Genomic DNA, 25,605 nt, shown 5'->3' on the forward strand with positions numbered 1-25,605 from the left:
GCAAATGGAGAGAAGAGAGGAGTGTGATGGCTTTGTAGTGTGTCAGTTTGGCTAGAATGAATTACATTTCCTAGAATTTTATTTTATATGTATATATTTTTATATATACACATACTATTTATGTACCACTATCCAAAGGAATTATCCATTTAATCCTCCTTTAATCTTATGAGAATGATGCTATAACTATCCACATTGTATAGATGAGGAAACTTAGGCAAAGTGATTTACGTGGCTTGCTCAAGGCCATACAGCTAATAATTGTTGGAACTGGATTTGAAACTATACCCACTGGTTTCAGGATCCACCCTTTCAATCACTACAAATCACAGACAGCAATTAAACCAGAAAAACCAATCATTGTCTAAATAATTGTTGCTAATGTGCTTCTGAAATTTCATGTGTTTATTTACCAAGTCTACTGTACTTACATTTTCCAATTCATTCATTAATTTCCTTGCTCCAATGCATTTGAAATTGTTGCATCAGTTGTTCTTTTTCTTTTTTAATGTATTTTTTTCCTAAATGAAAAATGCATGCTCCTAAAACATTCAAACTACAAAGAACTGAAGTAAAAACACCCCATGATTTCTACTTCTGCCAACAGTTTGTTATACATAATTCCAGGCATTTTTTATGTATACTGCTAGAAAGAAGACAGAGAAAGGGGTATGGGGAGAATTACACAACAGGCTGCAGTTGAGAGATGGGTATATAAGTGTTTGTTTAATTATTATTTATACTTTCTATATATAATATTCCTTTGTAAGAATGAAATAATTTAACTGACAAATAAGCAAACTGCCTTTCACCACAAATGGTATACTTATTAGTATATTCACCAATTTTATTAAACTTTCTAGCAGCAAATCAGATATAAAAGCACATCTTGCTACTCTATTTCCCAAGATAACCCTCAGAAATTTGAACTATGTGCTATGGAAGTGCTTGAATGGAAAGTAAGGAACACTCACATTCAACTAAAACTCCATTACTTCATGTACTCTCAGGAGCTAGCAAGAAAACATATTCTTTTCTAGGACATTTTAATGAAAGTAATATTAAACATAGTCAGATATTATAATAAGAACACATTTACTCTATGTTCAAACACTGCATTTTCCCACTGTACTGCTACTTTTAAAACAAAAACAGCAATAAAAATAAGATGTGATAGGCACAGGTCTAAGAACCTTTGAAAGTTTTAGCTCATGTGATCTTTGTGCCAAATGGTCAAAGTGGGAATTTTTATTCCCATTTTACAGAAAAGGAAACTGTGGCTCTGGTAAATAAAATAATATGCCCAGGTCACATGGCCACTAGGTGGCAGCCCCTGTTTCCAACCCAGTCTCTTGCCTACAAGTCCAGGGCTCCTTCTATTCTATCATCGAATAGGTTGGTTTTTCCTAGTGGCAAGCAACAGAAACCATGGCTGATGAAAAAAGAAAAAAAGGGCAGTGGGTAATGCAAAGAACCCCCAGAAAGACTGGAGAGCTAGATCTGGGGCAACATAGACAAAAATACTTCCAAAAATCATACCACAGACTGAGTGGAGAGAGGACATTACTACTGTCACTGCTGAGCACTCAAGAACACAAGTAGGAACATGTGATGGTCTCAATGATGCAGCATCACTGCTGTCTCAGGACACACTCTTTCTGCAGCCATTGCCCCTAGGAGGGAATGACCTCGAGGGTGTGCTTTCCCTATCGCTCTAGAACAGTTGTCCCTAGAGTCTAGACTATGCACTTGAACTCCAGCTGCAAGAGAGCCAAAAAGGGTGTGAGGGAAGAAAAGCAAATAACTGGCATTTCAGCTTTTCCAGCAAGAGGTAGGTAGTGCCCACAACAAGGCTTGTAAGATGAGAGAGAACCCAAAACATGAGAAGGAGGTTCTGATATTGTGAGCATAATGGATGACAAATGCTCCCTGAAAGACCACCTTTTGACTGCTCCACCAGCAACATACATCTTTCTTACTCATACTTTTTCTTCTCCCACAAAGAGCTCTTACCTAACATAATACATCAACCCCTATCTAACCTAAAAGCACATCTTCTTTCCTCCAATGGTGGACAACCCAAAGACCTTTCAGTTAATGCATCCAGCTACAAGTCCAAGATCTTCTTGAGTACTGTCACTTTTCAATAGTCTGTAATCTATAGATTAAACTATAAAGTTAATAATCATTAACATAAACAATATAAGACAGACAGAAATGATAGGGTAAAGGGAGAGAAAAAGATTTCTTAAGATATGTAAATGTACATGAGACACCACAGCAGGTAAGAAAATATGGGCAGATATAACAGTCACCTGCAAATAGACATGATGTTATCGTTGGTACTTCTGACTTCCCTCCTCCACACCTCCTTCCACAGTTCAATTTCATTCTGCTCCTCAGCTGACCCGGTTTCTTTACCCAATGTGATGATCTAAACCTTCATTCCCAAGGGATTTGAGATATTTATGTAGTCCTTCATTTACTTTTATCACTGGAGCAGTACAAGAAGGTACCCCAAAGCCTGGGTTCCAAATCCCCTGGGTTCCAAACTCCTTGCTGCCATCATATAGCAGTAACTTTATTGACAGGAACAATCTACCATGCCAAACCTAAACATCCCTTTTCACCTATTTGTCAAATGGCACAAGAAGTCTGAAATGACTGGGCGTGGTGGCTCGGCCTGAATTCATTGGAATAACTGCTGTTCCCTTGATGGAAGCCATCTTTCTTTGGATACTAAGCCTCTCAATCAGCAGATCTCAGAGATCCTGAGATGAGAAATGTTCCAGATGTGGCTGATAGGCATTCACCATTCCAACCATTTCTTCATTTCAACTACCTGATTCTAGAATTGTGGCTACAGGGGATTTTCTTGAACTCAATTATTCCTGAAATGACTTCTGATTCTCACCCTTCCAGCCTTCCAGTGATTTCATAAGCACCTAATTACCTATATTAAAGCCCTTTCTGCCTAAAATACCTGGAGTGATCTTTGTTTTTGCACTGAATCTTGAGTGATACAGGAATTAAAACTTTGTGAGTGGGTCATTAGCTGTAGCTGTGAGAGGCATAATTCCCTTTTCCTCCTCCTCGATTCTCAAACTTATATATTCTTGTATGACAAACACAGAATCACATTTTGATCACTAGTTCAAAGCATACTTACTAGTTCCAAGTATCCCATAGGACAGCACCTCAACTTCACAGAGTAGTCTCTGATATAAAGCTACAACAGAGTCTTCAACAGGCCTTCCACCATTCTGGAGGACTGCATAAATTGCAGAAGATGGTTGATGACAGCATCCATTCATACCTCCTTTTATATGCTTTCCTGAACTCCAGAGGCTGGAAAGCTAAATTTCACAAACTACACTGCAGCTTCTGAGAGATTACATGAACCTCATGTGCTATACCCATTGCCTTAGCCTTCTGATGTAAATTGAGTTCATGTTCAGGAACTATGTGGTGTGTGATATCACAGTGGAAAATATAGCTTTTAGTGACTCTAAGGACAATGGGGCTGGCTAATGCATGGCAGACAACAAAAGCAAGTTCAAATTCAAAATTACTCTTGCTCTATGATGGTACAGTCTTAATATAGTTTGGTGTCTGGCTAATCTCCCTTGAATACGGTACCATACTGGAGGCCACAGCTAGCAGACTGGGCATTCAGCAATGACAGTAGTCAAGTCAACCTTGATCAGATGAAGTTCACGAGTTGAGGCCAGACTACCCAAGCATGTTTGTAAAACTGAAACAATTCTCGTCAGGTTAGTACTAACTTATCATGCAGAACCACTGGTAATTAAACCTCCATCTTTCTTTCCTACTCAATCAGTTGGTCATAGGGACCTCCCTTTGAGGCCATAAGTATGAGCTTAGAAAAACCTACTTGAGTTAGGTTCCATATATAGCACCTCCACTTGAAAATGTATTGCAGTTTAGCACACCCAAATATATGGCTAGGTGAATCATAACACACATCATGGGCAGTTCAGGGTGAATAGTTACCTGGTATGCCATAGTTAAATATTAAGTCTCTATAAGGACCTTAAAACAAGCTGAGAGCTGTTTCTCAATAGAAACAGCTAGTTACTTGACTAAGAGAGCATGGCTTTAATCTCAAACCCCAGAGGCATTTGCTATGCTTCTCCTGATGAGACTTAATACAGTCTTCATGCAGCATCCCAGTTTGTTAAAACATTTTGAGTAATGGGCAAGAAAGTATACTCTGGTAGATAGAGAAATCCCTCAGGAAAAAGAATGGAATGTAGGTGCTGGCAATTTTAAGTTTCCTTGAAGTGGTGAGGGGGTAAAGGTGATGAGATATGGGTGAGGACCTGACAGCATTGCTACACCTAGTAAGTGGCTTCAAGCAGCACAGCCAAATCTGTTATATATTGCCTTCAAAATGAAAAGAGATCCACTAAATTCTGCATCTCTTTTTTAATGGTAGAAGACTCAAACTTCAGCAAATATCCTGAAATTTTCCAAAGCACTGGACCCTCTACACACTTCACTGAGCAACTCAGGTCTTATATTTTCCTGGATATTGCTCCCATTTTCCAGTATACATGTATCTAGAATGTCTACAACTTCATGTCCTCCAGATTATATCAGTATAAAGTCATTAATTTCATGACCTAGCCTTATGTCCTTTGGGATGAAACATTCAAGCTCCCCAGAGATTGAATTATGGCTCAAGGTCAGAGTATACATAACTCTGAAGCAAAATGGCAAAAGTATATTGTTACCCATGCCAAGTGTAAGAAAAACACTATTGGTATCTAGATACAGTTGACCCTTGAACAACACAGGTTTCAACTGTGCAGGTCCAGGTATATATGGATTTTTTTCAAAAAAAATGTACCACAGTACTGCATGATCTGCAGTTAGTTGAATCCACAGATGCAGAACCATGGATATGGAGGGCAACTGTAAAGTTATATGCAGATTTTTGACTGTGAGCAGGGTCACCACCCCTAACCTGTGCATTGTTCAAGAGTCAACTGTATATTGATAGGAAAAAAAAAAAAAAAGATTTGGAAGAGCAGTAGTTAAGGCTATATTCGTTGCTTCAGTGAAGACACCACATCTGGAACACTTGATTTAACTGAAGTTACCACCTATTAAATTTATGATCATGATAATCCACCAGCATTCTCTAAGACCAATTCATACAAGAGAATTATGTTAGGAAGTGATAAGACTCAACATCCCCACCACTCTTGAGTGGTTTATGATGACACTTAAATCTGCAGTTCCCCAGGGATGTGGTACTGCTTTTCATTTTGTCTCTTGGTAGTAAGACAAATTCCAGTGGTTTCCACTTGGTCCTTTCTGATATATCAGAAGCCATTATGGAGTTCTTCTATTGCTGATGATATATATTCCAATAATAAATTCATGAATTAAAGAAATAAAAGAGGGATGCATTTAGGGTCCCACTGGGCTTACTATAAGACAGATTTGGATCAAATCTCTATCATCTGAATTCCATAAATCCCATATTCTCACAGAAGAACCAGGTTGCGTTCTGGGTCCCCAGGCCTTAGTGTTACCTCAGAGCTAACATCTAATACTTTGTGAAAGGTCTAGGTATTTCCCTTTTCCCCAGCTGCTCAGTTTACCCTGGTGAATGGCTCAGGTCCCTTTGAAAAGGATAAAAGATTTAAATATACTAATTAAGATGTTATTGTAGATTTCTTCCTCTCAAGAGTATCTGGTCTCCCCTTCACTTAAAAAATTCTGAACCTGTAAACTTACACAGATTTGGGACTTTAAAAGAGATCATGACTATTATGAGGCCTTAGTTCATCAAGTATGCAGTTTTTCTTATTCGTATTAAGTAGAATCTAATTGGGCTACCCATCTATTTTAATCCTAGTTACTACCAAACACTATAGCTGGTCGAACTATTATCATACTAGCTCTGATGCATGTTATGATAACCGTACTCACCCTGTCTTTAACGTTTTGAGCTGGTACTTAGGCTCTGCCATCATGGGACCCATGTATCCTCACTGAATTCATGAAACCCTACTGTGTCTCCCACCAGCATCCTTGGCTTACAGAGAATGGCCACTGTAGCACTCTTCCAAGACCTGGAATACTCTCATTTATGTATTTCTAAATGCCTGAAGGAGGGAATATCTTCTGAATCTTCTTGGAGAACATGACTAGAGTTAGGCAAACATGATAAACCCACTCCAACTCTTCTAATTTCCTGAGCATCTGAATGCCTAGTGTGACATTAAGCACTCTTACTTAAGCTACTATATTGAATCCAGAATCTGTAGTAAATATATCCATATCAATTAATTCAGATGAACTTAAAATTACACTCCTTCTTCCTTGTTCTTATACCTTCAGAATCCATTTACACATATATTATCCAATTTTAAAAATTACCAAAATCTTGCAGTTCAACTCTATAATTATTATTACCAGACATGCTGGGATCTGTCTCTAGATACAGGTCTGGGGATGGTGCATGATGTTGAGAATGGGCCATAAGGAGGATTGGATTCTGTTTGCAAGGAGGTCATTCCAGGGTTTTCAAGCAAGATAGGGCAAGAAGGCTGCTTCAGCTCACAAAGGAGACTCATGGGTTTGGGAGCCCATTACAGTCTGAATCATTCAAATTCTTCCCTACATCCCCACCCCCAATTCTGTGATTTCAACCCTTTTTCATCAATACACTTTGACACCAGTCAGTGACTTCAGTTGACTTAGTAATTCAACAACCTTTACTGTGAATTTCTTCTGCTCTGTGACTAGAAAAGATATTCTTTTGGTTTGCAAAAAAAAAAAAAAAAAAAAGTCCCTTTTCTAGAGCCAAGAATTTAGGGATTTGAGTTTATCATTCTTTAAATTGTCTAGCAACATTAGAAACAACCAGTCCTAGCATCCATTTATTTATCAGTTAATATCCTGAGGTGCAGGTAATAAAAACCTGTGTTGGTTTATTTAAGCCAAAAAGGATGCTTATTAAAAAAAATATATTGGGCTTCCCTGGTGGCGCAGTGGTTGAGACTCTGCCTGCCAATACAGGGGACATGGGTTTGAGCCCTGGTCCAGGAAGATCCCACATGCCACGGAGCAACTAAGCCCGCGTGCCACAACTACTGAGCCCATATGCCACAATTACTGAAGCCCGTGCTCCGCAACAAGAGAAGCCGCCGCAATGAGAAGCCCACGCACCACAACGAACAGTAGCACCCGCTCAAAGCAACTAAAGAAAGCCCGCGCACAGCAACAAAGACCCAACACAGCCAAAAATTAATTAATTAATTAATTGATTGATTTTAAAAAATATTATCTAGCTCACAAAATTGTTATGAAAGCTGAAGACACAGGTTCAGAGCTACAAAGCTAGGAGTGATGCCTAGAATCCCAGCAGACAGCTGGTCTAGTGAGGATGTCACTGAGGCCCCTGCTGAGCACTGGACAATGCAGCCCTACCACAGACAGTAGACACTGGATGCCAGCATGGATGCCCCTGTGCCCCAGGAACTCATTCAACAACTATCACAAAGAAGCATTCCTCATGGTTATCTCAACTCTGAATCGGAGGCATACTATGGGTAGAACCTGTTATACATGCCTGTGTTCTCATAATAAGGAAGATATGGAACTTTCAGTTTTTATAGCAGGAGGAGGCTGTCACTAAGACACAACATTGCAGACTTTTCCCATGATAGAGAAAGGATTCAGATAATATTTATCAAAACACCAACCATGGGGCTTCCCTGGTGGCACAGTGGTTGAGAATCTGCCTGCCAATGCAGGCGACACGGGTTCGAGCCCTGCTCTGGGAAGATCCCACATGCCACGGAGCAACTAGGCCCGTGAGCCACAACTACTGAGCCTGCGCGTCTGGAGCCTGTGCTCCGCAACAAGAGAGGCCCGCGCACCGCGATGAAGAGTGGCCCCCGCTTGCTGCAACTAGAGAAAGCCCTCGCACAGAAACGAAGACCCAACACAGCCAAAAATAAATAAATAAATTTAAAAAAAAACAAAAACAAAAAATCAACCATATCCAATAGAAGCAAATGGAAACAGAAATAAGAAAAGTAGTTTTCTAAAATTGAAGACAATGCATACAAGTAATACTTAGTGCATAAAATTAAAAGATTTTTTTAAAATTAAGATAATCAATACTGGTAAATGTGGGGAAATGGCATTCTTCTACCCTATACTAGTGGGAATGGAAGCTTTCTAGAGAGCAATAAGGCAGGACACATCTCAAAGCCTTTCCATTTTTTCTTTTGAAACTATCTATAGTTTCTAAAAAAAAATTATAGTAAATATTATTTCATAATCAGAGAAAATAAAGTATTATTTAAAATATTAAGTAACATTACCAAGCTCTCAGGGAAAATGGCTCATATTTTTCTTTTTTTTTTTGGAGAAATCTACCAAATACTCCTTTTTCATTTTCCCCTCTGTCCACGTATTTGTTTGGCAAGTATTCATTAAGCATCTGTGTGTCTACATCAGCAGCTGGCAGTTGTAAAAATTATATCTATATTATTTTGTTGACTGCATTTTTTAACGAATGAAGAAACCAGAATATGAGTTGACATCTTCAAGTTCTCAAGTTGAACTTGAGTTGGCATCTCAAGTCCTAAATGCTCTTAAATATACGCCAATTGTTCTGCTACAAATTAAGGTGATAATGGACACTGAAGTTTATATGACACAGATTTCCCCCAAGTATTAGGAGCTGAAGACTCAAGGATCTACATATTTCTAAAGCCCCAAATTCACTGCAAATTCACAACAAATCTTACCCAAGGCATATCTAATAACAGATCTAGAGTTCCTGAACTACTGTTCACAGACAATACATAAGGTCAGTTGCAAGTAAATACTGTATAGCTCTCCAGGTATTTGGTTTACTGGTGTCCAGCACTGATAGAATGACTAAATATTGAAGAGTTATGTAAACAATGTCAAAGGGCTCCTGCTCAGTCTGGGGCTTCAACTTTTTCTGTGAAATTGTTGAGTTCTTGATACTGTTTTTGATACTTGAAATTGTTTTTGGACAATCCCAAATTTAGCAGTAATTTCAAGGAGGCTTCCTGGCATGTGTTCTAGGTTGGTCTCCACATTAAACTGATAAATCAAGAGACTTATCTCCTCAATAGGTCAAAATGATTATTACCATCCTCTTGCCTTTTGGAGGAAAAGAACTTGGTCCTTCTATGTGATTTATTCTTTTCATGGGCATCCATTCAACACTGAGCTATTGTTTCAGAACAAGGAAAATGTATTCCTTTTACAGGTTTATTCCTTAAACTGGCATTTGTTTAAGTAGTTTCCACTGCACAAACACAAAAAGCCCTAATACATGCAGACTGGGTCGGCCTCATGCCATCAGATGTCACCGCTGACGGGTGATGGCACTTATATAGATTTACACAACAAAAACTACATTAAAAATGTTAAGGTGGTGAGACAAAGACACAAAGCCCTAGAAATTCACAGCTCGGGATTTAAACATACTATATCTAAGAGGAATGGAGTGCATTAGGGTAATGGGAAGGTGACAGCGCCCCTATTATACCTACAGTGCTAGACACTTAATCCTTAACTGAATTTCCTGGTGGTGCTTGCTTTGTCTCATTCTTGGGGGCTTATGTTTTTTAATGACATTATTGTTGTGTAAATGTTCTTGTTTTATAAAGTAATTTCAGGTTGATTATCATCTGTTTATGCAATTAGTGTAATTATACCTAATTACATAGTAGAAACAACATATATAATTCATTTATTAGAGGTATAACTGTAGTATGTAATGATTTTCAGTCCTTATGAAACTTTGTTAACAAATATTCCATGAATGTGAAAGCAAAATATTTAGATGCCAGCTCTCTTACACTATATATATATATTTTTTCATATGCTCAGTAATAATTAGATTTACTGCCTGTCAAATTTAGTGTTAAAAATCATATTGCCATATTAGAGGGAATACAAATATAAAAACTGTGCTTAGGAAAATTAGAAACACTCCCTGGTGTTTTCTTTAGGGTTTGGTTTTGTAAATCTCTCAATTAAGGTTTCTTACCTATAGAGCGTCACCCTCAGGTGAATTTTGACAGTAAAGTTATAAATCCAGTAAAGAGATTTATATATAACACTATGACATATAATACCCACATGTGTATGTGACATTCCTAACTAATAATATTGCCCTCTTTATTCTCGTGTTTTTCTTTATTTGATTCTGAACCAAAAGGGAACTTAAAAATGATGAACTAAAAATGCATTGATATAAAAAGAAGTAGATCATAAAATAAGAAAGATGATGCATGCCTCCAAAATCAGCCAAGATTCTTATGAAGAGTTGAAAATAGTTGCTGAAAGAACATAAACTGAACTCACATACAAGAAATGCATATTAATGTAGGTTATCACCATTTATTTCTTTATCAAATTTCTATCTCTGTTATTGGTCACTTAAAGAAAATATTATTTAACTATTCCTTCCCTTCTCAAAATATGGAAACTAAAAAATGCAATATGAATAAACTGAATGCAGAGATTTGCTGCTTTTGAATTATGTGGTACATTCTCCCATGTGGATAAAAACCATCAAATATCCTCAATTATCGCTTACTGCTGAGACAAGTATTAGAGGGTCTAATTTACATCATTGGAAATTTTAGGCAATAATATCAGAAAAGCAACACTTTAAACATTAGCAGCACATTACTGTAAAAATACTACTCTTCTCCTTTTGGATATATACTAACTTTATGAACTGCAAATTCCATCTTTATCAGAAGGCAATATTCTCAGCATCTGATCTACAAACAAACTTATATTCAAATGAATCCTGGATTTCAATTATTATTGAAGCAAACTATCAACTTAAGTTTTTAGTCTTTCAGCTAAGATACCTACTCTTTCAGAATCACTCTAGGCACACTCAACACATAAATTTTTTTTTAATTAATGAAACAAAACTTTTATTAAAAAGTCAAGGTAAAAAGGTTTGTTTTTTAGTTAAGATGAGCAGGAATTATTACTCTGAAAAAAGGAGGCAAACGTTTTGTTTCTTGAATCCTGAGTCAAAAAAATCTTGACTCAGAATATTCAGTTGTTGACATATGTGAAAATTACAATACACCCCCATAAATGATGCATATTAAGGTATACATTTTCTGAGGATAAGGACTATAACTTGTATTTCTTTCATTCTCTCATGGTACCATGAACAATGCCTGCATAAAGGAGTTGAAAAAAATGAATGAATGAATAGAAAAATCAAAACAGGCAACTAATTTTTACACAGAACAAACTGACAATAAGCTTTTCTCCTTTTACTTGCTCCCTACTCTTCTTTTTAGAAGGACTTAACAAGTTGGTATTTTAAAAAGTCAAATATTCAGACTTTCTTCCCCTTGAATATATTCAATTGTATAATATAGTGTCTGGCACAAAATAATCATCGGAAATGTTAGTCCATGAAGGTTCAGTACGTGATATAGATTTCCTGAAAAAGTCTGAAAGCCAACAAGGAAAACCCCTTCACACAATCGCAGTAACTCAAGAAAACCTGAGTGCCATCTGGTCCTGGCAACATTTGGCAAATAACAGGCACTTCTTGTTAATTATTTGTTTCCTCCCATCCCCTTCTGGCTTCACAGCAGGAGGCAGAGCCCATGTTTTGGGAAGAGGCTACCTAGGTAAAGAAGATTAATACATTCTACAAGGGAACCCTCTGCTGGCTCCTAGGAGCCCTCCTCCGCTCACTGCTTCCCTCTGTCCTAGGGAGTGCTAAAGAAGTGGACAGGCCGGGAGACACAAAGAATCTGTGTCTGCCGTTAGAAGGAAGCAGTGATGGGAGATAAACCTGGGAAGGAAGGAAGAATGTGACTACTAGGCAGCTGGCCCCAGACATACTTGTTTTTACTTTCCTGCTACACCCATAAATGTTCTTAGAATGTATTAAACAGTCAACTTGTCATTGGTATTAATCTGTAAAAGTTGATACAGACCAAACAAAAAGAAAGCTTTCTTCCGCATCTGCACTTTAGATTCTAAGGACAAAGTGAGCACAACCAGGAATGGGTTGTTGAAGAACAACTCTCTTCTTCACCAAGGAAGTGTCTAGCCCAAAGTTGTGCCTGGGCCCGGCAAATAACGAGGTGCCCCTTCCATCCCCGTGGCCTAGACATGAACCCTATTGTGCAAAAAAGGGAGGCTGTGAACACACACTTTTCAGACAAAAGTAATACAGCCATAAGTTTGCTGGCTTGTTTCAGCAGTGACCAGCTTCTGGGGATATTGAGTACCCTACCTTAAAATGTACAAAAGGCCTAAGCCAGATGGGATGGAATTCACAGACGGTACTGGCAGGCAGCCAAATGATTAAACAGAAGCATCCACAGCTTCCAACTCAAGAACTGCACCAGGGCATGTCTGACCAGTGCAGTGATAAAAAATCTTGTGTAATGTCCTGAAAGGGGATGAGCTAAAAAGGGCTAATGATCATTGGATCTTTAACGTACATCAGATGAGTTATGTACATCTTTGAATTAGATCCCTAAGTGTGAAAACTGTGACAACTTCTGGAAAGTTTGTTAGTCTCTAACTGGCTCTGAAAGCACATTATCTTTCTGTCTCACTCTGTTGCTACTTTTTGAAAGAAGTCCATCACCCCAAACATGACAGCAAGACACTAAACTTTGAAAAATGCCTTTCCATATTTTTTTCCCATAAACCATTAGTTTAAAAGTTAGAGATTAAAAAATGGAAACATTTCCCTAGCTTTATACTAATGTGGCATTTACACATTCTTCCATACCATTTGAATGCACTCACCAGGCTGGCATCCATTCTAAGCACAGTGTAAAGTCTAGAAAGGCATTTTATTCTTTCCAGGTGTGCTTGACTAGCTTATTTATGGTCTGACTTCCTTTCATAGTGTGAGAAACCTTAGCCTTCTGCCAGCTGCAAAGGATTGTTAAGAAGAAGCATTTTTAAGTTAAAAAATATATAGCAACAATTTTCCTCTCCTCCCTCTCTCTCTCAGCCACACTTCATGCACCTTCTTGCATTGGTTAGTCCGTGACATGTCTAAATAGGCATTTAACTGTACTCACCATCAAAGAAGCTGCCCCATGCAGGCAACAGTATATTAACTTAATGAATACCAGAAAGGATAAGAAGGAGGGTACAGAGCTGTTAACTCGGCCCAAGTTATCCTTCCTGAGAACACTCATCACATTCGCTGGTAACACACACATACACACAGCATCATGCACTTTTCTCCCCTTCTTTAGTTCCAGAAAAGCTGGGGGTCATTACAATGACATACAGCTGAAAAGTACACCTGATTTACAAAGAAGCCATACAGTATGCTTGTTTTATGCACACAGTCACATAAACTAAGCTTAAATGTTTTCTCATTCATGATTAACATCTGAAGGTCCCTGGCAGTATTTCCTTGTGTGACTACTTAAGTAGTCCCAATTAAAGACCACTATTTACCTCTTTAGTGGCCATATTACAACCCAAATATGTAGATATAAAAAGATAAAATAATTTTGAAAGATAAATTTTCAACACCATAAAAGAAAATGAAATGTATTCTAATTTAAACAACTTTTCATACAGGTACAGAACTAGATAAATAATTTGGGCTTAAATAACTGGTTCTACCCACTTAAAAAATGTACTCAATTAGGACAACTTTGTAAATGTTTCTGAAATGACAGGGGTTTTAAAAAATTATTTGAGAGTGTCATTTATAACAATTATGACGTTGAGAAGAAGAAAGAGTGTGAATGGTGGCAAAGATGAGACATAATTGACCATTAGCAATAAGAAGGTTGACAGGACTTGAACATTTTTAAATAAAAAATTACTAAATCCAAACAACTTGGATCCCAGGAAAATTTGAGTGCTTAACTAGTAAGATCACAGAATACCTATGTTTCTTGGAAAAGAAAATTCATTTTTATCGAGAAGGTGTGGTTCAAAAAATTACCACATAATTTAGAGATCCACGGGAATCTTTGGCATTTCAAAACTTGAGTGGAGCCTTTGGAAAAAGCTCATCACAGCTCCTTTCAATCTCTGAGGAAGCTGGCACTCTGCGATGGAGTTGTTAAACAGCCTGGCCATGCCAAAATTCATCATAGCACTGCCCCAGGGAGGCTGCTAGCTGCCTGACCCTAGCAACTCGGAGCGGGACTGGAACAAAAGGCTAGCATCCATTTCAAAAAGAACCCCAGGAAGCATCTGCGGGAGGATGAAGAGTGTCGAGGTGGAAGCTGGAAGACAGTGGGAGTGAGGAAAGCACTCGCTAAGGCAGGCAGAGAGAGCTGGAAGGAAGGCAGGCTGAGCCAGCAGGTTTACTGGCAGAAGGCGCACACACGATTGCTAGGCAATGGTCAATTTCCAGACAATAACAGCACAATAACTGCAAAGCAGTAAAGATGAGAGATCATGAAGAATGCATCTTCACACACAGAGAAATGACAAAGAGAGGAAAAGGAAGAGGGAAGGAGGGAGGAAAGTAAGGGAAAGGACAGGAGGAAGGAAGAGAAGGATGAAAAAGAATAGGGAAGTCGGGGGGAGGGGAACCACTTTAAGAAAGTAAGGTTTATCAACATGAATTACCAGGTATCTTTGTGTTTACAGACTGTGGAGTCTATGTAGGCTGGCTAATGGCATGCTATTCCTTTTCTTGTGCTGTCTAGAAATATTACTGATTGTTAATAGCATTAAAATCTTTATCACTTTATTTATTTTATTAATCTCATGCAGATTTAACATTACTAGCACACGACTGTAAAGAGCAGTAATAATGCCATCGAGGTTGGTATCAATGATGCTGAAGGGTATTATGTAAAACGCAGCCAATGAGCAACGAGATGACAGGTTCTTACAAACCTTTACATTAGATTAAGGAAAAGCCTTGCACAGATTCACCAAACTGTGATCTTAATATGATATAGCATCCTCTGTCCTTTGATGTCCCTCTAGAATTACTTGTCATCCTCCAACATTTAAAAACCAAATCTCAACATCCAAGAATTGTAAAAAGAGTTAATGTATATTTAAATAATGCATAAACTTTAACTCTTTCCTTCTGCTTCTGTGTTTCTCTCAAAGCCATTCTTTCAAATAAAACTTTGATATGTCAAATACTTTTTTAAAAATAATAATGCTATATAGGCCAATGAAAAAATGGGGTTATAGTTTTAGATAATATTTTTAATTATTCACTCAAATAACTTATAGTTACTTAAGTTCACACAATTAAGGACTTGAACTGTCTTGCATGGGCTAGAATCCTTCCAGGGTACCTTCAATCCCTAGCAAGACAAATTGAGGTGAGCCGTTTCAGTGCAACAATTACCCAGAAAAGGTCTTCTGCTTCATCCTGTCAGACTTGTGGAATTTTATACATTTTTATTCATATATGAGATTTGTGAGTAAAAGCCATTCTGATCAACCCCATGGGCTCTATCTAATAGGATGCATCATACAACATGCACAACTGCCCCCCTCCCGTCAACGTGGGGAGTCAAGGTAATTATAATATGATAAATGAATTAGATCATGGGAATTAGAAGTTCCGTAAGGTTGAAAACAATTATCTTGACATTAAAAACCTCAACTGTAGTGAACTTTTGTTAAAACACAAAGTTTATAGAAATTAAATTTGGAGACAAAAGGGGATGTCACCTAATGAAGGATCTTCTGTAACAGTAATAGATAAATCTTGCAAAGACAACACTCAAGAAGGATTTAAAGGAGTCCAATTAAGTTGGACTAAATATCAGAAAAACCACTAGTAAAGAATATAGGAGTTTTTTTCTTATATGATGAATCTGTATATAAACTTACCAACTACAATACAGACTCATTAATTGGATTATTTTACGGCTTGTCTCAGCACTGACTTTTGGAACTTATGTTAAATTTAGATATGACTTCTAAAGAGAAAGAGAAAAAACTCATCTGGCAATTTAAAGCTGTTTCAGGTGACATTTTTTTTTTTTATTAAGTTGAACACTGTCATCTTCCAACATATTTCTGAAGTACCTTTATTTTTAGGGGTTTGTCTTAAACAATACAATTTTCTTGAGAAAATAGCTGCTTAGTCTAGGCTTATCTTTATGTAACTGCTGTCTCAATCAACAAATATTTATGAGTATGTACTGGAGTAACTGTAACTTAACATTTCTAGGCAGCGGGTAAGTAACCAAGTGATATGATAAGCTTTTATTTTATTAAACTTCACCAGACTGCTGATGAATTTTTGTCCCATAGGAAGTCGAGTCTCAACCTAAGTAAGAGTCATTGATCTCCGTGACATCACACCAGGCAAGAGGCAAAACTGGAATCTGAACCCCCAGGCTTCAACTGCAAACCTTCACATCTTACGGGATAATGCAACAAAGCCTAATCCAGGGCTCCAGCTCTTGCTAACTCACAACCAAGTTGTAAAAATAAATACTACGTAAGATGTAAATTGTAAAAATGAAATTTTTCATTTTTAAATTTCAATGTAAAAATAAATACTACGTAAGATGTAAATTGTAAAAATGAAAACTACGTAAGATGTAAATCACACTTTAAGGCATAAAAAGATGTCAAAGCACTTTGCATCCACTTTGAAACCAAACACCACCACCTCACTAGAAACAATGGCATTACCAGTAAATCTATTTTACTTAAAGGAAAAGGTTAAATAAGCTGGTGAATGCCAACAAGTGTTCTTTGGCTAATGTAGGGAGGTGCTCTTGGCAATCTCCTGGCCTCTGAGATTTTGCTAATTGTTTTTCCAAGAAGAAACTTAAGTCTCTTTCAAGCACTATCTTGAGTAAATGTTGCCATGGAAAAGCCTTGGTATTCCACTTTCTATAGTGGTTGCACAGCTACTGTAAAGAGTGCAGAGAGGAATTTTTGTAAGCAGCTGCCAACCACACCCTAACCCCAGGCAGCTGTCTTGCGTTATGAATTACTGGTCACGATAAGAAGTGTGGATGATGAGTTATAAAACATCCCCATTCCAGACAATGCAAAGTAAGTCTTCCTGATTATGGGAGGAGGTAGATGGAAGACACAAGAAATCAGATACAGAGCCATTCTTGCCATGTTGGAATATAAATGACAGGGATTCAGACACACATTCTCACTTAAATGTCACTCTTCAATAGACTGGCTAACAAAATGCTCCTGTTCAGCATATAATGGCATACACACATTCCAACTGCAAAGGCCTCAGAGGGAGCAGTCATTTAGGGCTCATCCTTCCATACATGTTCTAAGTGATTTGGCCAAGTGGCCAGGAAGCACAGGAGTGAAGAAAGGACAGACTTTCCAGTCACTCTGAAAGAACCTGTCAAATCACCAATGCTACCAGCATCTTTCATTCACTGGTGCCTAATTGAAGGGAAAGATAGATAGGAGGCAGCCTCTTACAGGACTGCAATGATGATGTAAGAAATAAAGCAGAATTCTTCACTGGAATTCAGGAAGGTTTCTGGGTAAAACAGTTTCAGAGCCCAGAATTCCTATTCATATCTTAGGGCAGAATTTACCCAAGGCTGAAGTGCTACGTTAGCTTGGTGCATTTGGGCCAGATGAGTTACGGTCCTGACCACTTGATTTTCAGAGAATCAGGAAAAGAGTTCAAGCTATAAAATACCTTTCTGCTCATTTTTCACTGCTGTGGCTTCAGAGATTACCAAAGTCTGTAAGGGCACAGAATATAAAATGTTTCCCACTGCAGACCTGGAAGACTGGGCCCTTGAGTAGTGAGTGGTCCATCATCAGAAACCCTTCTCCCTTTGTTACATCTGCTGGGCCTTCCACTAAAGAAATGAATTAGATAGACTGGGGGAAGGGGAGGAGGCGAGTGGGGAGTGGGGGATGGAAGGAAGGCTGGTGCAAGAATATATTTTCTATGTCTGGATAAGGGAACAGGATTCTAGGTAATTGCCTGGTTTTCTCATTGTTCTCGGCTGCCATTCCGAGATTCATAGAGGGGCTGAAGGGATCTCTCTTTTCTCCTTTCCCTTCTAATTCTTCACTCACTACCTCCCCACCAACCCTCCAAGTCACCCCTCCCCCCTCTTAATCCTTTTCCCTCCCCTCTCATGGTGCTTATTCCATCCTAGAGGGAAAAAAAAAAAGTAATTTGTCTGTTTTATTTATGATGCAATGAAGGTATGCTGCACGCGTCAGGATAGCCTGACACTGGTCAAACTATCTGACAGCCGAGAAGAACTGCCTTCATACTCCAATGAGTGTATATTTTAACCATTTGTCCACCACAGCACACCACCGAGGTTCTGTCACACCACCAAGGTTTTGTCAGGATTCACAGCACTGGGTTTGTTTGTTTGTTTGTTTTTGACATCTATTTTGTTACATCCCAGTTAACCTTGGAACATGAAGTGTTTTCACAGAATCTTTTGTCTTACATATATACCCTAAAATATGCGGAGATGCTGTTCGTCATATGGCAAAATTCAAAACTGTCTGAATATTCCCATGAAAGACCTCTGATGATGGTCTTAGAACTTCATTAAATTTAGTGATCTAGAACAGTTATGCCACAAGTCCCAAATCATGATACGCTATTTAGTGATCAGATACAGAAAGTGGAATTAGCACAAATGAAATCAAAATTTCAAGCTACTTCTCCTCAGAATTAAAAATAAAAGCACAGGTCAAAAAGCTAGAGTAGTCCTGTCAAGAATAACATCTGGGTAAAAATCCCTCAAGAATATAAAGATTTTTTTTTTTTTTTCCTAGAAAGAACCACAGTTAGTAGGTATTTAGTTCATCGTCCAAGTTCGAATCAGTGTTTTCTCTAATATTTGCAAATTAGGGTTTTTAAGAATTTGACAGGAGCAAACTGAATGGCCAAAGGGACCATTTTATTGCATTTACTCCTTTTCAATTTCTGCTGCATTGTACTCTCTGGGTTCCGTGATCTACCTGCCAAATGCACACTCACTTGTGTACATACTGAAGTGGACTCTCCCCTTACTTTCAACAACAAATCCCTCATTCCAGAGGGCCTGCCTCACATCCACTCTCTCTCTATCCCCTGTTGCTTTGCCACCAGCAATTTAATTCTCCTTTTCAGACATAAAAGGACACACTGGGTTTTCACAATTATACTTTTGATTTCCTCATAAAAAACAATGCTCAGAATTAGGCCCTGGACAATCTGTTCTTGTCCTGCAAAGGCCTGTGGGGCAAGATTTCCAGAAGAACCAATGAGATTTCTGCTGACTGAAAATATTTTTATTTTAATAAACTACAAAAGAAAAATGCTAAAAAACAAAACAAAACAAAACACTCACAACAGGTTCAGAAATGTAATGTAATGCACACAGCATGAAACAGAAACAAAGATCCAGCAGACAGGGAGTGTGATGAATGGTCCTAACCACATCGTATTTATTTATTTTTTTTAAATCTGCATTTGCCTTTCATCTGCAAATGAAAGGAATGAGGAGAAAGTGACTATGCATTCCAAGGAATTTCTTTTGGTATAATAAGAGCAAACGCAAATATTATAAACAGAAGCAGAATTAAGAGTCTACAGCAACAAAGATACAGAATGGCTGAAAAATCAGGGTTCCCACTGTGGGTTTTTTTTGCACTCGGCTGTGGAAGGTGGCAAGAAAATGCTGTACAATGCCGACTCAAGACAAGGGTAACCACAGCGCTGAATGCTTCTGTTTTTCAAATCAAATGTGAAAGTGAGTTAAATTGAGTTTTCTTGAGGTGACAGGAAAAAATATATATTTTGGTATACTTTTAAGTATACATTGAAATTATGAAAATTTCTAAGACAATACTTTAAAAAAATCAAGGCATTAAGATCACTTAATAGTAAATACATACACAAGTCGAAATGTTATTTAAAATTTTCAAGCCATGTGAAAACCACCCACTCTTTTCTCTGTTAGCATTGTTCCCAAGGTTTTAGGAAGAAGAAGACAAATTCAACTGTGTGGATTACGTGGTGTGCACAATGCACTTGACAGACTGTAAAAGTTAACATATTTTGGCAAGGGTACTAATTTACAAATAGCTGATTAGATGTACCTCACTAGCCATGGAAGAAAGTAGGCATATTTTTGTACATAAGACTATTATGCATTTTATATATACATCTACATATGTCTGTGTGTGTGTGTGTTTATGTGAGTGAAGAGAAAAAGAGAAAGCATCACTCTCTTAAGCTGTATCAATATTGGTGACACAAAATGCACACAAATTTCACAGGTTCAACGTTTTCCATTTTTTTTAGTGAAAAATAACCAATCTAACATTGTAACTCTACAAATATCTGGAAGTCTTAATAGTACTTTGTACATTTCATAATCATTTAATTTTTAATATTAAAGAGTTTTATGTAGTGTTCATTTAAAACAAATGGGCATAACATAACTTTTGAAGATGTGGTTAGAAGTTATAAGCAATGCCCAACTGTTTCTGCACTGGTTGAAATACCCCTCAAAGATGAGCTAGTTTGATGTATGCAAACGTTTTATACTTGTTGTATAGTTCTGGAAAAGAAAAATTATATGTGGTTGGCCTTGGCAACTGTGATAGGATAGAACAATGTCAATATAATAAACTATTTGATCACAATAAACTTGCTAAAATAAAATTCTTTCTAAATGGTTGAAGCTAACAACCACAATTTTATGTGCAATATCAATATGATGTAGAATGGGCCACTTGATTAAAATAAACTTGCAAAAATAAAATTCATGGTGTCAAAATAAACACCCGGATGACAACCTAGGCAGTTCTGAATCTCCCTGTGTTTTAAATTTGAAAGGTTTATAATTTATATTTTCAAAATAGTTCAGAATGGGCTAACAAGAGAAATCACATCATTCTATGGAACCTGATTAAATTTCACACTGGAAACTGAGAAGACTCCTCATGACCTTCCCTTACAGTAGTTGTCCTGCCATTTTGCTGCTTTTGCTCCACCTGGCTCGACCGCAGCTGTCATAAATCGCAGACTACAAAGCTGTGTGCTTTGAGAGCCAGCTTCAAAAATTTAAGTTTCAAAAATTAAACCACTTACAGTCCCTCCTCTTCATTTAGAGACAATATATTTTGTGCTGGCGTTATCTTGCTATGTAATAATTGCACATTAATAAAAACATATGTGGTGAGAAGCGAATAAATAAACTGCACTTCACAAAAGCATCTCGACACGAAATCACATTTTCAAACTGCTTTAGAAAAGGAACTGAGAAAATCCTGGCAAGTAAATAGGCAGGCAAGCAGCAAAAGAGATATTCTCAAAGGTATTTCCAAACTTGCATTCGTGACGTGAAAATCGGTGTTAGCTGCAGATTCCTGTAATATTCCCAAGATATAAGTTGCTGAGCATTTTTCCTATACTAGTTATTGTGTTTTTAAGGAGCCTTTTATACAATTCTTTCTTTATGATTTCAATAAACAAAAACCATATAATGTTTTTTTCAGTGTTTATGAATTTCTACACAAGGAAGGTGGCTTATTTTGCCCACTGAAGATGATCTATGGAAATGATCATGTGCAGCTTGATCATTTTTCACACACCCTTAAACTAAGGCTCCACAATATCTCTAGGCACTTTTCTCCTGGTCAGCAGAAAGTGTTCCCTTCTACCTTGAAAGTCCAGAAAATCTACAATTAAACTGTTTTGGAATTCTGTTGTCTTGTATTTATCTGTGCATCAGTTACACGCTTATCAGCGCCTCTTCTCGAAAGGTTCCAATTCTCCTCTGGAAGAGCTGCCTCTATTTAATCCATTCCTCTCTCAGACAGAGACATACATCAAACAGGAGAGAAATATTACAGAAAGAAATACCTATTTTCTCACACTTTTCAGATTAAATATCTCCAGCTGCAGATAGAAACCTCTTTAAATTGAAATTAATTTCTGTATTTAAAAAAAATATCAGGTGGTATGTTTTACTTTCTCTGCCTTTGCAATACAATTTGTAGGCCCTCGAATTCTTAACACAAATATATTTTTAATCTACAATCCAGCCTGAGGTTTCTCTTATTCTCCTGATTACTGTTTCCCCCTCCATGTGGGACCTTATTTGTTATCTCTCTTGCTCAATGCTTATTCAAAAATGCCTTCAAACTGAAAAAAGAAAAAAAAATGGTCAGCCAAACAATACATAAAAGGGCAAGAGGAAAACACTCTCATAGAGCTACACACAATCTACACTTTCCTAATATAGAAGACTTTTTTCCCATAGTCTTATCCAAAAACAAAAAGAATTATTTACATTCACAGCTTAAGAAAATAATTTTACATATTTATTCTCTATGCTCAAATGCTGCTGGGGTTGTGTGTATTTTGTAGAGGCAGACTGCCCTCTGCAGGGGAAAGCAGCTTTTTAACAGCCCCCTTTCAAACAATCTCAAAAAAAAAAAAAAAGAAAAGAAAGAAAGAAAGAAAAGGAAAAAAACAGGACAGCTGTATTGCAGAAAATATAAACAAATAGTTTCTTAAATGGATTTGCTTGTATGCAATTAAACTGAATTTATTCACCCTGAAATGTACTTGTTCACACGCTACTTTTTTTTTTTTTTTTTTTTTTAAGTTGCCTATCCCCTATTTCCAGTCAGGAAAAATAGGAAAAGGGCAACATTTTTGTCACAAGCTGCACAGTGATATTAAACTGAACACAGAATTGTTCCAGCCTCATTTCTTCCCCAAATTAGAGTAGGCTTTAAAAAACATTTTTTTAATAGTTATTCAAATGCCATGTAACCATTGTACAGCAGGGCTCTGAATTTGTCAAGAAATCTCTCTAGATTTCTGCTCTGGGCTTGGGGCAGTGGAGTGAAAGCATTCTTTGATGCTTAGAAAATTGCATTGTGGTTCTATTATTTTCACTTTAATATTTTGGAAAATGAGATGAGGTGATATCGATTTCACCCCATTGTATGTATTTCAGAGAATAAATGAATAAAAACGCTAATCAAGAGAAATTTTGATGATTGAGTCATCATTACCTAAAACTTAAATGTTGTGGTAGAAATTAGTGACAGTTAAGAGCTAGTGAGTCCTTCATTTCATTAAGGCTTTCATTCTTTCTTGGGTCTATCTGTCTTGCACCAAATACCCTAAAACCTGTTTCAGCAATTAAAGGAGAAGGGAGGTCTGTATTTTTAAGGAATGGTCTTTTAGGGTTTTGGGTTGGTTTTTTTTTTTTTTTTTTTTTTTTTTTTTAAGGTTGTCACAGAGTGGATTCTGTAAACAGAAAGTGTGTGAAAAGGTGTCACAATTTAGTGGCATTTTCCAATTAAATCTTCAGGGTTAATTCCTTACACTTAAAAAGACACTTCTGACTTCTGCTTTCATTGTTTTGCCCCCTTTACACCACAGAGCTTCTTCCAAGCCCACAAGAGCTGACTTCCTTCCTCCAGTCTCTAAACGCGACCAGCAGGGGGGCTGATGAAGTGCTCATTTTTCACATCAGTCTTATAAAATTGCTTTCCCCATTAATTGTATCCATGGAAACAATACATTTGGCTGGTAAGGGACTCCTGAATCAAATTTAATGGGATTCTCAAAAAATTTGCAGGCTAGGGGGAGATGCAATGATCAGCCTTTCTAGCAATCCAAGTTTTAGCCCAGTTCAGGATTAATTTCTCGTTTTCAAAAACTGAATTGAACTGAATCCAAATTAAGTTTAAGTCACAAAAATGTAATTTCACTATCTGAAAAAGAATTTTACAGGGGAGGGCAAATAGAATTTTTTTTTCAGAAGTACTGTATAATTTCTAATATACCTCCTAGCAAAAAACAATCATCAGTACTTGCCTGAATGGCAGTTCTTAATACCCAGGTTCTAATAATGTAAGCATGACTTGATCTGGATAACTGATCAGATCTTCTAAGCAATGCCCAGGCACTTGCATTATCCTTCAACCATCCCTACAATCTCCTCCCCTCTCTGTCCTAAGTAGGCATTCTACAAAGTCACATCATTCCCTCTCTCTGGCTTTTTTATTCTTACCTCTCCCTCAGTGCTTATAACCCTTGGGGCAATCTTGGTTTTAATTTTTTTTCCTTAGCAGGTAAAGTGTCTGTATTACAGAATCTTAAGCCAGGCCTGTATATACCCATATTTAATTTGGAAAATGTGTGGGTATATACCGCTCATTATGGAATTAGTTAACAGCTGCAAGTCTGCCACTGTGGGAAGCCAATTTGTTGTTGTTGTTTTTTTAATGTGTCATTTCTTTACATTAAAAAAAAATTCCATTCAAACCGCTTGGATGCTTCTCTTAGAATTAGACTGATATGATCTAGATGAAGAAAGATATGACTTTAAATCGAATAACAACATATGAATTTCAAATTATCTGTGACTTTTTTCTAAGCCCCAAATCATTTCTGCTTCTGGGTAAATAGGTTAAAATTTTTAAATACGTAAGAATCCAGACTTAACATTTCCCCTTATACATATTATCCTTTCCCTGAAACAAAATGATGTTCCCACTCTATCAAGTCTTTCCACACGTGTGAGCTTTAAAAAGCTTCGTTAATGCAAAATCAAGAGGAGAAATCAGGTCTGTATTCCTCTGGCCAGAACCCAAGGTCAGCCTGTGAGAAAATAAATTGGTGCTGGTTCTTAACTGGAGTGCATTCCCGACAAGGTTCTCCATCCCTTGCTCTTTAGGGAAAGGTCAGACACAAATGAAACTCAGGAAATGTAAATCCAGCAAGAATCAGGGCTACAAAAAGCCCTGGAAGGTAGAATCCCCAAGGAAATGAGACTCAAGATATAGTGTCTGAAAGCCAATTCTCTTAAAAAGCATGATGCCCTGGTTCTGTTATCCACTTCATTTGATAAATCTAACTTAGCTTTTGCTTCTACTGTCATCTAAATTCTAAAATTCTTAATTCTCAGAATTTTCTGAGGCATCAACAATCATCCAACTGCAACCAAACAGATACAACTTCTCTAGTATAAACAGGAACAATGACAAATTTATCTAAAGCAAAAATAAAACAAGAGCCTTGAAAATGTTTGTGCCTTTGGCCCAGTACTTTCTTTTTTTCAGGAATTTATGCTAAACAAATAAATCTTTGCACAGTTGATACATTATATGAAAAATATCATAGCATTTTGTAATGCATAATTTATAAAAGCAGATTAGAAACTTTATGTCTAAGAATAGACAATGCATAAAATAAACCATGGTACTTTCATAAGATTGAATAGTTCACATAGCAATTAAAATTAGGCTTATGAAAACTTTTTAATAGAGTGAAGAAATGCCCACTTATGTTAGGGAAAATAAGCAGGACGTAGACATCATTTACATAACTAATATATACAGAGAAGAAAGACTGAAAGGAAATGCAAAAGCTTCACAGTGATTATTTTCTTCGTAATTTTCTATACTTCCTAAATTTCTACAAGTATCTTTTTATCTCATACATAAAGAAAACAACAAAAGTTACCATAAATGGATCTACATACATATACTTTAAGAGAAGCTTCAATGAAATCAACCCCTAATTTGGTCTTCTTTAAACTGAACAGATAGAATAGGCGAGAAATGTTTGCT

The 25,605-nt window shown here is 37.2% G+C and overlaps 1 pseudogene across 1 annotated transcript in view; it reads left to right on the forward strand.

Annotated features, from left to right (window-relative positions):
- Window positions 1–25,605, forward strand: part of LOC309617540 (mitochondrial import inner membrane translocase subunit TIM14 pseudogene) — a 31,010-nt pseudogene continuing 5,405 nt past the window's right edge. The window contains exon 1 of the transcript in view: window positions 1–25,605. This exon is cut by the window's right edge and continues 5,405 nt beyond it. The product of the transcript in view is annotated as a mitochondrial import inner membrane translocase subunit TIM14 pseudogene (transcript).

This window comes from Balaenoptera borealis (assembly GCF_965194805.1).
Source record: "Balaenoptera borealis genome assembly, chromosome: 19".
NCBI lineage: Eukaryota > Metazoa > Chordata > Mammalia > Artiodactyla > Balaenopteridae > Balaenoptera > Balaenoptera borealis.